The sequence below is a fragment of the Cricetulus griseus genome, chromosome 4 (assembly GCF_003668045.3).
Source record: "Cricetulus griseus strain 17A/GY chromosome 4, alternate assembly CriGri-PICRH-1.0, whole genome shotgun sequence".
In the NCBI taxonomy this organism is placed as follows: Eukaryota; Metazoa; Chordata; class Mammalia; order Rodentia; family Cricetidae; genus Cricetulus; species Cricetulus griseus.
Window position 1 is genome coordinate 66,000,607 of NC_048597.1, and position 12,180 is coordinate 66,012,786.

The window sequence follows — 12,180 nt, forward strand, 5'->3', positions numbered from 1 at the left end:
GCGGTACACTTCACCTCCGAGGCGGCTCGGACAGCCAGTCAGACAACGGAACTGCCGCCGCTGCTGCCGGCCAATGGGAAGAGGAAACGTCAGAGGTTCGCGCCGCCCGGAAGTGCCTGCGAATAGGAGAAAATCTCAGGCGGAGGGGAGCGCGCTGCGAGGAAACCCGAGTGGTCCACCAATCGGGAGACTCCTTCCCAGCTCTGACCAATTGCTCGCAAGAGGTCTTAACTCGGTTTTCCAGTCTGGAAACTACGTCGCGTGCGCCCGGGACGCGCGGGATCCCTGAGGTGCAACCCCAGGAGGGTGGGCGATCACTCGGTGTCAGAGTACTTGGGGCGCCTTACCTAAGGATGCGATCTCACAGTACAAATTTAGTACATATAGTCTCGATTTCGTAGAAAAGAGGCCCGGTACCTTATAGAGAAGCCGCCGCGGAGACCGACTTAAGTTCAGATTCGGCTTCCAGCACTTCGCAGCGGTGAGACATCCCCACCCCCACCCCGCTTCCGAACCCGTTTTCGACAAAACTTAAGGCGTGGCGGCGTTCACTGGTAGTGTTGGGAATTTTTAATTGACATGTTTTCTGTAAGTTTTCCAGTAGAGTTGCACATAGTAAGCATGCAATCAATAAAAGCCGTTATTATAGTTCGGAGCAGAGCTTGTTCGTTGGTTCTTTTCTCCAGTTTTGTTAACTACAGAAAGCTAGTTGTTTAGCAAAGCCTCTCCTCTTAGCTTTGCTTCCTACATGAGCTATCTAGATCTTTACCAATGAACGGTATCTTGATTATGTCCAGTACAGCTCCATCTCTGGCCCAAGTCACAATTATCTCTTGCTTGCAAAGGTCTCTTAACGATCTTCTCCCTCCAAACTTTATATATCGATCCATTATTTTAATGTACTCCTACTCTCCACCCCATGATCGTGTGCATGCGTGAGCGCACTAGGGACCTGGAGACCACAGATTAGACTAGGCAGGTGGACTTGGAAGACCAAGGTCCTGTCTCTGTCTCCCCAGCTCTGGGGTTTCAGGCGGTTGTTGCCGCAGTTGCTGCTATGCGTGGAATTCAAGGTCTCCTGTTTATACAGCAAGTAAGTGGCAAGCTTTATGGACTGAACTATCTCCCCAGCGTCCTCGTGATTTTTAAAAAGTATTTCAGATCATGTCACTCTCCTGCTTAAAAGCCTCTAATGGCTTTTCAATGTACTAAAAGTAAAATGTCAACTCTATTGTAACTTACAAAGCTGTCTAGTTTAACAATCAGTATCCTCACCTCTTAAAATGTTCCAGAATAATCAGCTTCCTTCCTCCTTTTAAAAAATTTTCATTGTATATATTCATTGCATACGGCACTTTCTTGCATCAGCAAATTATGTACACGGAGCATATTCCTCCTCTTACCATATACCCTCCTACCTTTTTCTCTCTGTTCTGTTATCCCCTTCGTTTCTCTACAGTTCTGCCTCTACTTTCATGCCATATATATATATACGTATGTAATTTTAAGTACCTATATAAAATCTAGGAACCAAAACGAAAGAAAACATGTATCTGTCTCTCTGAGATTGGCTTAATTCCCTTAAGATGAATATTTCCAGCTGTATCCATTTTCCTGTAGACAGCATAACTGTATTCTTTATGTTGGAAAAAAGATCATTGTGTACATAAACTAAACTAGGTTAGTTCTGTAACTTAGCTATTGTGAATAGTGCTGGAACAAATATGGATGTTTTATCAAAACCTTTTTCTGCATTAATGAAAAAAGGCTTATTTTTCTGTGCATGGGTTCTTTGCCTGCATGTAAGCCAGTGCATGCCCGTTGCTCAAGGAGGCCAAAAGAGGTTGGAGGATCCCCTGGAACTGGAGTTGCAGATGGATGTGAGCAGCCATTTTGGTGCTCGAAATCAAATCCAGGTCTTACAGAAGAACAGTAAATGTTCTTAACCTCTGAGCCATCTCTGCAGCCTGGCTCGAAAGTGTTGTATTGAGAATTTTTACATCGTGTTCATTAGGGAGATATATCTATAATTTTGTTTCTTTGTAGTATCTTTATCTGGTACTAGTAGTAGGGCAAACTGATTTTATTTCTAAAAAGTTATTTTATAGATTACTTTGAGAAATGTTGGTGTTTTTCCTAAAGGTTTGGTAAAATTCTGCAGTGAATCTATCTGGGATCTGGGCTTGGGCTTGTCTTAGCCACTGTTCTATTGCTGTGAAGAGACACCATGACCAAGGCAACTCTTACAAAATAAAGCACTTAATTGGGGCTTGCCAACAGTTTCAGAAGCTTAGTTCATTACCACAATGGCAGAGATCTTGGTGACATGCAGGAAGATGCTGGAGCAGTAGCTGAGATCCACAAGCTGAGAGAGAGAGAGAGAGAGAGAGAGAGAGAGAGAGAGAGAGAGAGAGAGAGAGAGAGAGAGAGAGAGAGAGAGCGCACCTAGGCCTGGCAAGGGCTTTTGAAACCTTAAGTCCACTCCCTAGTGACACTCTTCCTCCAACAAGGTCACACTTAGTCCTTCTAATCCTTTCAAAGAGTGGAGACTGGTGACTAAGCATTCAAATATATGAGCCTATGAGGCCATCTTTATTAAAAAAAAAAAGAAATCCACCACAGAACTCTTTTTAGTTGGAAGATTTTTATTGTTTTATTTATTTATTTATTTATTTATTTATTTTTACTGCTTTAGTATTGATGCTTGTTACACAGTTGTTTAATCTATCTACTTCTTATGTATGTGGCAGTTTGTTTAGTTCTAGAAATTTATCCATTTCTTTTAGGTTGTCCTGGTGATGGGAATTTCATTGGTATCTTGCAATGGTTCCTTTTAATCTCTGATTTTGTTGATTTAGGGCTCCTCTCTGTGTTGGTTAGTTTGGGTAAGGATTTGTTGATCCTGTCATATGGAGGTTAGAGGGCAAACTTGCTGTAGTCTGTTCTCCTTCCACCATGTCAGTCCTAAGTCTTGAATTTAGGTGGTTAAGCTTGGTGGCAAGTGCCTTCACCTGCTGAGCTGTGTCCTAATTTCATTTCTGTTGCTATGATAAAAATAACCTGAAAAAAGATGACCCAGGAGAGTAAAATGTTCCTTTGGCTTACAATTCCAGGTTACATAAAAAGTCCTATAATTGCAGAGAAGTCTCAGGGCAGGAGTTGGAAATAGCTGGTCACACCACATCCACAATCAGCAGAGACAAATGTACTGTGTTACAGTTCTGAAGGGAAAGGTATCCAGGCTGTCAGAAACCAGGCTACATCTATAGCTCTGTTCTGGGGGGACAGCTTCCCCCCAGGAATGTAGTACTCCTGCTTCTCTCAGAGAGAGCTGAAATAGCTCACCTCTGCTCCACTCTGCTAAGAGAGTTTCCCCTGTAGAAGTGTCCATTGCTTCTCTGCTCTGCTCCACTAAGTTTCTTCTTTGCTTCACTCTGCTAAGGGGGAAACCCCAGCAGAAATGTAGCAGTTGGCTCCTGCTCCAGTGAAAGTTGTTAACTTTTCTGCCATGCTCCACTCTGGGGAAAGATCTTCACCCAAAACTTATTCAAGAGATTTATTGGAAGGGAAGAATCCAGGAGGATGGCTGGCTGCCTCTGCCAGGGTAGAAAAGGCAATTCCCAACTGAACAGGCACAGGGCTTATATAGGGCTTCTTGGGGGCGGAGTTTTTCCAGGGTGAAAATTTTCAGGGTGGGAATTAGTTTTATTCCATTGATGACAGATAACATACATACATGAGGTTATTTCAGTTTTCCAATATTTGTTAAGACTTACTCTGGAGAAAGTTCTATGGGATGTTGAAATGACTGTGTTTGGATGAGATGCTTTGTAGATGTCTGTTAGGTCTATTTGATCTAGGATGCTGTTTAATTCAGGTGTTTATTTGTTGTCAGGATAGCCTGTGTATTGGCGAGAGTGGGATATTGAAGTTACCCATTATTGTCCTGCGGCTAACCTGTGTCTGTGCCTATCTCTAGTGGTATCTGTTTTTATATAATTTGGTGCACTTGTGTTTGGGGAATATATTGATTTGGAATAGAAATGTCTTCTTGATTGATTGTTCCCTTAATCAATATGAAGTGACCTTATCTTTTCTGAATAGATTTGGTTTGAAGTACAGTTTGTCAGAAAATAGAACAGCAACACTTATCTGTTTCCTATGTTCATTTTCTTGGCATACCCATGGCCTTTTCCTTTCACCCCAAAATAGTATCTGTCCTTGATGGTGAGATGCATTTCTTGGAGGCAACAACAAAAGTGGATTTTTTTGAAAAAAATACAATTTGCTAGTCTGTAGTCTGTGTCTTTTGATTGTGGAATCAAGGTAGTTAAGATTCAATCTGGAGCAGTGCACGGTGGCCCACAACTTTAATCCCAGCACTCAGGAGACACAGGCAGGTGGATCTCTGTGAGTTGGAAGCCAGCCTGGTCAATGAAGATAATTAAGATTCAATTATGAATGAAAAGTATGTATTAGTTCCCATTGGTTTGTTGTTTTGTAGTGTTAGGTGTTTTCCTGTTTTTGTTTATTTGGTTTCTGTTCCATTTTCCTTGGCCTTGTGGTTATGTTATCTTTCTCTCCATTGTGAAGGAGTCCTTCGGATATCTTCTGCAGACCTAGACTATTGGTCAGGGATTCGTTAGTCTTTTTTTTTTTTTCCCCCCCATATAAAGCCCTCCTTTCTCCTTCAGTTATGCCCAATAGCTTGGGTATGATAATATGGGCTGGAAGTTGTTGTCTTTCGGAACTTAAAATGATTCTAAGCCTTCTTGGCCTTTGAAGCGTGTGTTCAGGAATTTGTTTTTATTCTGATAGCCTGCCTTTACATGCAACTTGGTCTCTGTGATTTCCAGTGGACTTCCTTTGTTCTGTATATTTAGTGCTTTCACTGTAATATCATGTGCCATGGCCGCAGGTCAGGTTCCCTGAGATGGGGAAGGGGTGCTGGCACAAATAATGAAGTAGTGTCCAGTCACCAGATGAGTTTCACACAAGTGGCCCTTGAGCCATCTTTGTTTATACTTAAAAAACAAGCATACTGACACACATGTTTTTCCCACCCTCCAATGTTAACCTCCGGCAAAAACAATTATGTCAGATATGTTTTTTTTTTCCCAGCTTTTATATCAAAACGTCTTTAAACCAAAAACAACACTTGCCATTTTGCTAGCTTGGCCAAATATCAAGCCAGGCACATCCTGTCTTTATAAAACTAAAAGCTGTTAAATATAGGCACACATTTTCAAAAACAACAATCTCATTCAAAATATATTATTTACAGAAATTTGGGTGATCTCCTCCCTCCCCCAAATCCTGTTAGCACTGAATTAGAACAGCCCCTGTGATCTGAGGTGACAGATCACAGCATCAGCTTCAAAGAGTTTTAGGGGAAAATACTTGAGAAAAAGTGGGGTTTCTAGGAATGATCATTTCTGTCCCATGCATGATTGACAAAGTGCCACTTAAACTGCCAAGAGAATCATCAATATTATGAGGGAGAAGAGAGTGTGCAGGCCACACTGTCCCAGCAGTATTCTGGCTGTCCTGAAGTCTACTTGTCCTTGCCAAGTGAAATTGTCCCCATGGGTTTTGTCTCATTTGGAGACACACTGGACAGATACTCATATACTGGTTGGAAACTAGGCCACACAGCTCCCAACAATCATGTGAGTTCTTTTCTAGTCTTTTTTTTTTTTTATAATTTAAAATTTTGGGAGAACTTCATACATGAACATTATTATATCCACATCACTTCTACTCTTCCTTCCCCTCTCAAACTCCTTTCTTGTCCGTGTCGTCCCCGTCCCCGTCCCCCGTCCGTCCCCCCCGTCCCCCGTCCCCCCCCCCCCCCCGTTTACTGCTCTAAACAGTTGTGGGACCTGGGAGAATGGAACCTAAAAATGAGGCAGACTAAAGTCTCATGCAATAACCAGCTTTATTCAGTGCATCAGACAATTTGTACTCTGAGGGTTAAGAAGGGTCACATGAGTAAAGTGTGCCATCACAACAACAAGCCATATGTGGCAAAACTATGTTTTCCCATAGAGGCATATAAACAAATAAAAATATCCAAGTAATGAATAATCTGAAGTCAACTCCTGTCCTCTACATCTCAGGAGAGTATGAAAACATTGTTCCAAGAACAATTCTGTGTTGAGGTCACAAGACTGTTGTTTTCTTGGAGTGTTCTCACAAACTCTCAGAATTCTCACACAACTCCATTCCTGGATTGTGTTCCAACACTCCTCCCGTCCCATTATGATCTTTTAAAATTATTGTTATGTATGTGTGTGTACATGTATATGCATCCTAACGAGTCCATTTAGAGTTAGTCATATGTAGATTTGTTCAGGACTAACCATTGGGAGTAGATACCCTGTGCAGGAACTCATCCCTGAAGGAAACTGACTCTCCTCTCAGAGACCATTGACCACTAGTAGCTCTTTTTCTAGGGTTGGGACCATGTGGAATTTCCCCTGTCTACATTGGCTTGTCAACTGGTGTTATTATGTTGATCTTGTTCAGGTAATCATATTGTTGAAATTTCAGGGGTGCACTTTCCTTTTCGTGCCTAGGGGGCACTATCTAGCAACAGGTGTCCTGGGCCTCTGGCTCCTACAGTCGTTCCCACCACCCTTCTGCTGTTTTCCCTGAGCCATAGGTGTAAGGGTTCTGTTGCAGATGTTATCAGTTAGTATTGGCATCCCACAGTCCTGTCTTCTCTGTGCTTTGACTAGTTGTAGATCTCTATAAATAGTCGCCATCTATTGCAAAGAGAAGTTTCTTTGATTAAGGGCAGAGAGCTACATTTAATCTATAAATAGAAATATAAATATTTAGAACACAGTCTAAATATACATACTTAAGTAAATATAAATATTTAGAATACAGTTAGAAATTATATTGGTTTAGAAAATGGTAGTAGTAGGTTCTCTTCTTGAAGGTCAGTGACCTTTCCAGCCATGGATATGCTTTTGTTTTTTTCTAGATGCTTCCTAGATAGACATATCTTTCCCCAGATTGGAATAGATTTTTTATGCCTTCAGCATGAAATTCTTCTCCTTTAGGGTCCATAGTCTATAGCTACATCTTTTCATAGTGCCCCTTAGATCGCCAGTGCTCTTGTACCTTATTAATTCATCCATGTCAGTTGCTTGAATTTTCCATTTCCTCTACCCTGTCTTAGAGTCCTGATAGTCACAGAGCTCTTTATTTGCTTTACTGAGTTTTTCATTTCTTCAGTATTTCTCCTCATTGAATTTTACTTTTGTATCCTTCCATCATTTTGTGCAGCTGTCTGTGTACTCTTGTAATTAGGGAGTTTTTTTCTCTTTGATTTCTTTGACCATACTTTGAATGTCTGGTGTTTCATTCAATTCACTCTTATTGGAGACCCTATTATTAGATTAATAATTTTTGGAGGAATCATGTTCACTATTTTCTTGTGTTTTTGCACTGGGACTTGGTATTGGAGTTAGGTTCATCCCCCCACCCCCACACCGTTCTGTCAGTAGAAGCATGTACACTGTTCCAGAGGGACAAGGTTGTAGTAGGGTTAAGGTGTTATTTTTCTCTGCCATACTGGGGTTCTATGTCTGAAGTTAGATCCCTGACCCGTGTGTTTGGGGTACTAGGTACAATACCCAACTCCACTGAGAATAGAGTTGTGTCTGTAAAAAACAGTCATTATTAAAGTGTAAGTCCACTATGAAAATATGGTAATAGTAAAAAAACAAAACAAAACCCAAATCATCCCTTGAGCTCCAGTCATTCTGGGTGCCAAGGAATGTTGTGTTTATGAAGGTATTTTTTCTGTGAGTATGAACGGAAAGAAAAAAAGCAGAGTAAGATTAAGGTTTTATTAATTTTACCTGGGGGGCTTTTCACCCTACCAAAGAATCAATTCTAAGTGTAGCTTTTAATTAGAATTACTTACAGGCGAAATTTAGCGACTGCACCACCTAAGGCAGTGCAGCTATTAATTGTCTAAAGATCCTCTGGGAGGCACACAGCCTTGTGAGCCCCTCCACTAGCAACCGTTAGCTGCCTGCGTGCCCTCAGAGGAGCAGCCTCCTGAGCCCCTGCTCTATAGCTGAACACTAATGGGCAAGTCTGTGACAGATAATCACAGGGTGTGTAGATCTGCAGTTGATCATAGTTGTCCAGAGCTCAAGAGCTCAATGGCCATGTCATGCTTGGGAGTCAGCATTTCACAACATAATGGCCCTTTTCTTCCTTTTTACAGTCTTCTCCCTCTTCTGCATTCTTGGAGCCTTGGGTGAATGGGTAGGTGATATAGAGGATATAGATACAGGTGCTAGAGATGACCCATTTAGGCCTCAGCATTCAGCAGTCACACTATTCTACATTAGCCATTTCTAAGTTTCTACAGAACTAGTGCCCACAGCAAAAAGAAACTTTGTGGTTCAAAGATTGACAGCAGCAATAATCTGGGCCTAAACAAAAACATGTAAAAGGCAGTTTGACTAGTACATCATGTTCATTTAGTAAACCAAACCCAGCGACTCCTCTGCTAGGGCCCATCATCTCCTGGCCACAAGCTTTTGACTGAGTTTAATTGAGTATTGCATTTATAGCACCAGACATGAATTTCTTCCATTTCTTTCTGTGGCGTGGGCCTTAATCTAATTTAAAAGTGGTTGGTTTTATCTATAGCAGTCATGCTACTACTGTACCAGAAGGCATGGTGATAGGTAAGACTGTTGGTGACAATTTTCAGCTTAATACAGTGCCTTTCAACACTGAAAATGAGCCAACTAAGAGGAAGCTTCCAGCTTAACCCCAGCTTGTTTTCTCCAAGTCTTACAACCAAAGTGTGTGATATCTCCAACAATAGGGTCTTTACATCTAGTTCTGCAGGCAACCAATAGCAATGGTGATAGCTTGTATTGTTTGGGGGGCCTCAGGGGTTCCTTGGCCAACTTCTCTTAGATAGGTGGTCTATCCTTGGTTTTAGAGTTTTCATTAATAACCTTATGGCATCTGGGGTATCTTTTTCCATCAATACAGGGCACTTTATTCAGACTCTTTAACTATTGCTTTAACACAGGCAAAGGCTTGTTGGAGAGTTTTCTCATTCACTTTTGTGTCATCGGTAACTTTACCCAATTGTAAAGTTCCCAAGAACTTTACAGCTATGTCTAGCCTGGCATCCTACGTGAACTCATTTCCTATCTTCTTGCCAGTGTCAGGTTCTTTTCTAGGTTGGTAAAACACTCAGAGGCTAGCATTATATTACCTGTAAAATGAATTTTTTTTGTAAAGGGTAGCCAGGATCACTGAAGCCCCACCACACATGATCCAAGCAAATGCCTGTTGAATTTGGGTGTCAGCAGCTAAGGGGGTCACTAGAGAAAAAAAAAATGTTAGCAAGGCCCAATATAGCATGAAAATAGTTCAGTATTTGTATTAATTCTTTCCTCAAAATATTGGATACAGTAGAAATACTACTTTAGTTTGTCCTCCACAATCCACATTCATACTCCAAGAGCCTTCCCTCATCCTGGGGCACTGTCTTAGGGCCACCATGCATCTCCCTACCTCCAGCAGGCACAGGGGTGGGGTGTGTGCTCAGACTGGCTCAAAGGCCAATGAGGAAAATGGCCATAATCTCATCTGCTGTGTCCCTTTTGGCATGATGGCAATTCTTTTTTGTCAACTTGATTACATCTGGAATTAACTTAATGCCCAAGCAGCTGGGCATCTGTGAGAGATTTTTCTTCTTGACTGGATCTTTTGAGGTGTGTAACCCACTCTGAATCTGGGCTACATCTTCTAGTGCCAGCCTATAGAAAAGACATGGAAAGAAGCTGTCGCCTTTTGCCTGCTTGTCCTCATTCTCACAGCAAGTTCCTATGACCTTCTGAGCCATTCCTTCATGGCATTAGAGCAGTGGTTGTCAACATGTGGGGCTCAATCCCTTGGGATCTTTAATCAGATGTCTTGCATATCACACATTTACATTATGATTCAAAAGAGTAGCAAAATTACAGTTATGAAGTAACAATGAAATGATTTTATGGTTGGGGGTCATCACATCATGAGGAACTGTATTAAAGGGTTGCAGCATTAGGAAGGTTGAGAACCTTTGTATTGGAGCCTATTTCTTTGAAATTCTGACAAATACTGAAGATATCCACCTTCATGGACTAAGTAACTTTTGGATTCTTAAGACTTTCAGTCAGGAGATAGCCACCCTAATAAGTCCCCCCCCCCCCAGTTCCATTCCTCTAGAGAACCCTAATTTCTCTGGGCCCTAGTTGTGGCTTACTGCTGCTTTTCTGTTGGCCACATATGGTTGCCGAAATGGCCTTGGGCTGGATGAATGATTTCTGTCCCTAGGATACTTGCTACTGTAGAGAAATATATACTGATTACAGGAAATGGAGGTGAGGTAAAGACTGACATCCTGGAACAAGGTTAGTCTTTTCATCTGAACTGTTCTAGCATTTACACACTTTGTTAAAATTTGTCCTGGGAGTTTAAAGCCTTCCAGAGGCTTACAAGCATTGGATTTGGCTATTTTGTCCTTAGATACTCCAGGTCAATATAAATGCACATTTTCTTTTGAATTGTCCAGTGTCTTAGTTTGGTTTCTGTTGCTGTAATGAACACCATGACTAAAAGCAACTTGGGGAGCAAAGGTAACAGTCCATTCTGGAGGGAAGCCAAGGGATAACTTAGGCAGGAACTGAATCAGAGACCATGGAGGAATGCTGCTTACTGGCTTTCTCAGCCTGCTTTCTTATGCAACTCAGCACCACCTGCCTGAAGTAGCATGGCTCACAGAGAGCTGGATCTTCACACATCAATCATCAATCAAGAAAATGCACCCATAGACCTACCTATAGGCCAGCCTGACTCAATTGAGTCTCTTTTCTCACATATGTCTGTCTAGGTTTGTCTTATGTTGACTGAGACCAACCACTACACCCAGACAGGCTCTACTGTCTACTTTCTCTTATCTCCTTTTGATTGTTTTAGCATTTTGCAAACTTAGTTTACACATTAGTCTAAATGATTCAGATCTGTTAGAGGCTCTCTTCCTTTGCAGAGTATGTCTTATTGTGTGGTCCAGCTGAATTAGCCTTAACTCTATTGTGAACACAGTTCTTTTATTTTATTTATTTATTTATTTATTTATTTATTTATTTTATTGTGAACACAGTTCTGCCTGGTTCAGTTCTGCCTGGGCATTGTGATAAAATACTCTGACAAGAAGCAACTTAGGGGGGAAAGAGTTTATTTTGAACTCAAGTCCCAGAAGGATAGAGCCCACTGTGGTAGGGAAGACATGGCAACAGGCAGAAAAAGCATGGTATCAGGAGAACAAAACAGGCTGATCACATGGCATACGTGCTCAGAAAGTGGGGGGAAACACCAAGTGGGGACGGCCTATAAACCCCCAAGGCCCACCCCTTGTGATGTACTTCCTCCAACAAGGCTCCATATCCTGAAGGTTCCATAACTTTCCTAGACAGCTCCGCCAGCCAAGGACCAAGTGTTTAAACCCATGAGCTTATGTAGCCATTCATATTCAGATCATAACATTCCACCCTTGATCCCCCCATAGGCTCATGGCCATCTCATGATGCAAAAAAGCATTTACTTCAACTTTTGGAGTTCCCATAGTCTTTTAAAGAACATCAACACTGCTCTAAAGTTCAGAGTCTCTTCTGAGACTCAAGGCATTCTTTGAACTATGTAACCCACTCAACAACCAAAAACAGATTACATACTTCCCACATACGATGGGACTGGGTAAGCATTCCTACTCCAAAAGGGAGAAATGGGGCATAGTGATGAATGATCAGGCTAAAACATTACTAAGATCCTGTAGAGCAAATAACAAATCCTTTAGGACCATTTCTGGTATCTGGAACTTCAGTTTCCAACGCCCAACTCTGTCATTCCAGTTTTGCTGCCTGCAACATGCATTTTTCCTGGGCTGGCTCCACTTGGTATGCAGCCCTTCTTGGCAGATATCCCACCGTGATGGCATGTCAGACATCTTGGAGTTCTCCATCACAACCCAGGCTTTACACACACACACACACACACACACACACACACACACACACAGAGCCTGGACTCAGATGCTCTCTGAAACCCATGAGGGAAAAAAACCCAAAAAACAAAAAACAAAAAAAACCCAAA

General features: G+C 41.8%; 1 protein-coding gene across 2 annotated transcripts in view; it reads left to right on the forward strand.

Annotated features, from left to right (window-relative positions):
- The first annotated feature begins 130 nt into the window (after positions 1 to 130).
- Positions 131 to 12,180, forward strand: part of Tbccd1 (TBCC domain containing 1) — a 42,719-nt gene continuing 30,669 nt past the window's right edge. Inside the window, exon 1 of one of the 2 annotated variants that reach the window (XM_027412982.2) lies at positions 131 to 481. The gene's annotated coding sequence lies outside the window, so the exon portion shown is untranslated. The remainder of the gene's footprint in view (positions 482 to 12,180) is intronic. The other variant, XM_027412986.2, reaches the window with a different exon arrangement.